The 4,898-nt window shown below is 31.5% G+C and overlaps 1 long non-coding RNA gene across 1 annotated transcript; it reads left to right on the top strand.

Moving 5' to 3' along the window:
- Positions 1-525: 525 nt before the first annotated feature.
- Positions 526-1,128, top strand: LOC149546332 (uncharacterized). Its single transcript, XR_016354347.1, has 2 exons — positions 526-649; positions 742-1,128. It is a non-coding gene; the product is annotated as an uncharacterized LOC149546332 (long non-coding RNA).
- The last annotated feature ends 3,770 nt before the right edge of the window (positions 1,129-4,898 follow it).

Below are 4,898 nucleotides of genomic sequence, written 5' to 3'. Positions count from 1 at the left end.
GGTGAGCATTTAATACTAAGTCTAGAAAAGTCTTGAAATTCTGTACATGCTCCTTCCAGATTTTTTATCTCCCTCTAAGCAGCTGTTCAGAAGTCTGCTTCACTTATAAATGCCAGTCCATTGGCAGATGGATGTGTGATGAAAAATTAGCGTAATACAAAATTAATTTTGTACAATTTGCTATGTTCTCTCTACTCTGCTTTACTATGTTTTATATTATGTGCTGCTGTTATAATCATTCCAATACAACTTTCTTTTGTTCATTCTTCTAGGTCTGCACTTCAAAAAAAAGTCTCTTTCGATGACAAGGTTATTAATTAGAGCATATGAGGGAAACGGTTATAAAGTGCCCAATCGTTTAATAACAACATCTTTATAATAACAATATAAAGATCAAAATAAAAATATTGTGAAGAGCAAAAGAGGGAAAATGTAAAGAGCAAACAAATTGTGAAGAAAAAGAATAACATTCTTTACACTATAAATAGGTTGCCATGTACATGGCTAGACATGAGTGAGAAATGACAGAATTGAAGTTGGTCATTTTGGTAGTGGTTTGTGTAGAATGTATAATCCTGTCCGTATCGCTGAGGATTCCAATAATCTGGTGGACCATCCGATTATTTGATAAGCCTAGGTTTCGGATCAGGTATTGTGTATGATGTACTGTTCATTAATTAATTAATAAAAATGTTAAGGTGACTATAATTTATTTATATATTTATTTTTTATTGATTTCAGGGGCCAAAGGTGTTGCTCTCAAATGAGAGTATAAGCGTGGTGGGCAATGTTGCAGAAATATTCCGCTGTCCTTCATCTCACAGTCTAAATCTTTGTTTGGCGAGATATTCTCATACTGATGGAGTGTATTTGTAATAGTGTGTTTCCAACATAAGGAAAGATGATGTCATCAACACCATAAAAAATGAATAAATGGAGCAGACATAGCCTTTGCAACTTCTTGAGCAATTAGTGTTGGCTGTCAAAGATTTGACGTTTAAACAGTCCACAGTGATGATTTTTGAGAGCTTTTGGAGTAAATCTTGTAATTTCTTATATCAACATTTGAGGTCATGTTATATGATTAATTAGATCAATAACGATTCTCTCCATCCCGATATTTGCTCATATCGTATCTATTATCCAAAGACAATGTTAACAGAGAATTTAGTTTAGAAGCTCTTAGATTTGATTGCAATTAAATTGCAAAACCTTGTCCTACTACACCACAAGTTTTATTTAGTATATTTCCCTTAACTTATCCGTTTAGTTCATTTCTTTTTAACTGATTAACAATATAATTGAGAAGCTCTCAGATTTGCTTGCAATTAAATTGCAAGAAATTGATATCAAACTCCTAATCACAATTTCCTTGTCCTACTATAGTCAAGATTCATCTAGTCCATTACTCTTTATTGTTTAGTTTAGCTCATTTCTTTAACGGATCAAGCCGTGGGATTAATTTGGGGACTTTTGAATGTCTCTTGCAATTTCAATATGCATATAATGTTCTCAATTCTCAACTATTTTGTAGTTAAAGCAACTGCTATTAGATAAATCCATGCCATGCATTTGAGTTAACTAGACAAATTTTTGAGAATATATCTCTCAGCCTGCTGTATAACCAGCCCACAAGTTAATAGCTAATATATCAAAAGAAGAAAGATAAATAGCATATGCTAAAAAAATGGGTGTAAAATTCTTTTGACTCTAGTTTTTTTTCTTTGAGATCTGATTAAGTGCCATCTTTGTTGAAGGCTGTAGATGTTAGTATTTTTAAAGAAATTAGCCAAGCAATCCAAGAGCCCCTTTACTGGAAACTCATTAATTTCCTTCCTTATTACTAATGTTAACTCGCGGTGGAAACATTGATCTAATAATTGGGACCAATTTAAAGGAAGAGATATTAGAACAAAAAAAATCCTCTTTGGATCTCTAACCTTATGGCACAAAAAAAATCATATCAAACAATGGGTACTTGGATTCCTTAATTTATAACAATATTTATGAATCCCTCGTCTGGATTAGATGGTCGTTGATTCATTTCTGTTTGAGATAATGGGCTCAAAGGGAATTAAAGATTTTCCAGTAACCAAACTGCTTCAAGATCCGACATTTTCTCTCGGTACATATAACAAACGAATCCCTGTGTTTTCCTTCAGATGGCTCCCACAAATGTTTAACCATACTACTGGAATCGATTTTCTGTGAAAAAAGAAAAGGTTCTACGAAACGCTCTACCTGCACTCCAAACTCTACAGAATAAACTTTAAGCGACGGAATGATCTCTTGTTAGACTTATTCTTATGTCTTGCCTCAACTTTATAAAATTCTAATTTTTCATGAAAGCAAAATATAAATTGTATTATTATTTTTAAAATTAATCTATAAATATTATATTTTTAAATTAAAAACTAACATTTAGTTACACATTATTTACATTTCATGTAAATTATGATTCGGGCTTTGGAAAAGAAAAAAAGGAACCCTGTCGAAATCATCGTAGACATTTATTCTTGCCTTGCAACAAGGGTTCCCACGTATTTCGTGGGAAAATCCAATTTGTTACGGCTCTTTTAGTCCCGCATAGTAACATACTATTCGAATTAATTACCATTGTTCCTACCGGGGAAAGTAGTATACTTCCAACTTTTTAATGGAAAGGATGCAATATTAAATAGTATGTTACTAGGGTCTTGCTAGGGTCTTTATTTCTGTTGCTCAATAGATATCAGTCTTTATAGAGGATTCTTTTATGACACATAATCTTATTAGTGTTAATATATAATTTTTATTATTAGCTTTAGTTTAGGTGAGTTTTATGCAATGTGTATATTAAATTGAAATTTGAATATTGAGTTATGAATTCATGTGTGAAAAGTATAAAAGTAAAATTTGTTTTATTAGTTAGGTAATTGAAGATTAAAAATAATAGATAAAATATAAATTTAATAAATTGTAATATGAAGTGTAGTTAGTGGATGGTTAATTTTCAAGTAAAAACTATTAGCTTCATAATAATATATTTACGAATTTACTCAATACCTTTTTGTATGTGTGTGTGTGTCTATATATATATATATATATATATATATATATATATATATATATATATATATATATATATATATACAAAATTTAACAAAACTATTAGTGTCTTATTAACTAATCATTCTTTTTCTTTTTTTCAAACAAATTTTAAAAAATCAAAACTTATTGACTCCCTCATTTTAATTATGAATATCACATTTATGACATGATAGTTGATAAATAAGAAGTGGTTTATCTACCTACAGAGCCCCAATTCCCACACATGTACTTGTTTTACCAAAATATGCAAAAATAGCTACCCATGGATATCAAATTTATATGCAATGATCTTTTCTCATTTTTGCACACTGAAACCAAGTGAGACTACGCACTTTTGAAATCCTTCAAACTAAATTTTACTAGTGGATAATCTCGTGAGATGTCAGTATAATGTTTGTAGTTGAAGGATTTGAGCAATACAAATCCACAAAGCTTGAAGAATACTTGCACGAAAAAGATAAGAGGTAATGACAAAAGATCTACCCTTATAAAAGGAGATCAAAAATCAAAAAAGGGTGACCTAAAAGGTAAAATAAATTTAATAATTACTAATTGATTATTAAATGTGAATGCATAAGTGCATAAGTGCATAGAGTGAAATCTTAAGAAGGGAGTAAAGGTAATTCAATAAATGAGATTAAATTAACGCTTTACTCTAACACCCCCCCTTAAGATGAGCAACAATGTAGCTACAAATAATGTAAAAAGAGCAAGGAAACTACAATGCAATGCGGAAAGAAACCTTGGGTCTTTAGAACAAGGCTTGATGAGGTACCCAATCACAACCAAATCTCTATGAAATGGAGAAATAGAGAAAACCTAGTGGGGAAAACTCTACTCCAAAAAGAGACAACAAGAAAAGAAGGAAGGAAGGAGTCATCACTGAGACCTCCCAAGGATAATTTCCTTCACCTTAAGCATAGAACATAGTTCAAGATACAATGAGGATGCAAAAGTTTTAGTGAAGATGTCTACAACCTACTGAGCAGTAGGAATGTACTTCAATCTCAAACTGCCATCCTGAATTGGATGTCTAATGAAGTGCATATGATGCTCAATGTGCTTGGTCTACTGATGCTGAACTGAGTTGTAGGAAATGTGTATAACATTTTGATTTTCACACCATAGAAAGGTGTTGGAAATACTCAAGACTATGCTAAGTTACTAAGAGGGAGGGGTGAATCGGTAACTTTTAAAACTTTACCAATTTCAATTCTTAATTCAATAAATCAATTGGCACTTAATTCATCACAACTGATGTAATTGCATGCATGAGAAACCAAAAATATGAAAGCATCCATAACACTTGAACTAATAAAATTTGGTGACCCAGAAACCTTACAAATAGAAAGTAAAACTGGGGTGGGGATGATACCCACAAACTTAAGTACTGTAGCATAAAATTTGCTGGTTAAGGCTTACATTGATCACTTTTAATGATTTTCCATGTTAGGAGCAATTAGGACTACTAGGTCCACCTTATTAGAGATTTTACAAACATACAATGAAGTATGCACTCGGTAAATAGATTTATGAAAGACTATTAAGTCTAACTTGTTAGAGAATTTTGACTGGTTCACCTATTAGGATGAAGTGGTAGATCTTTGACTTGCAACTAAGTTTGCTGATAGAGATTCCTTGGCGCACTGATCACCTTTCTATGATAGATATATCTCTACTACTCCTTATACTATTATCGCCTCTAAAATTTTCTCTTCTTTTGCTATATTACGTGCACATTCACTTTCACATTCATACACTACTTCATATATTTCATACCCTTATTCCTTGGATATGATACAATATAT

The sequence above is a fragment of the Cupressus sempervirens genome, chromosome 7 (genome assembly GCF_028749045.1).
Source record: "Cupressus sempervirens isolate cs-2001-9-10 chromosome 7, ASM2874904v1, whole genome shotgun sequence".
Classification (NCBI taxonomy): Eukaryota; Viridiplantae; Streptophyta; class Pinopsida; order Cupressales; family Cupressaceae; genus Cupressus; species Cupressus sempervirens.
The sequence above is the reverse complement of the archived record's forward strand: the minus strand, read 5'-3'. Positions and strand labels throughout refer to the sequence as shown.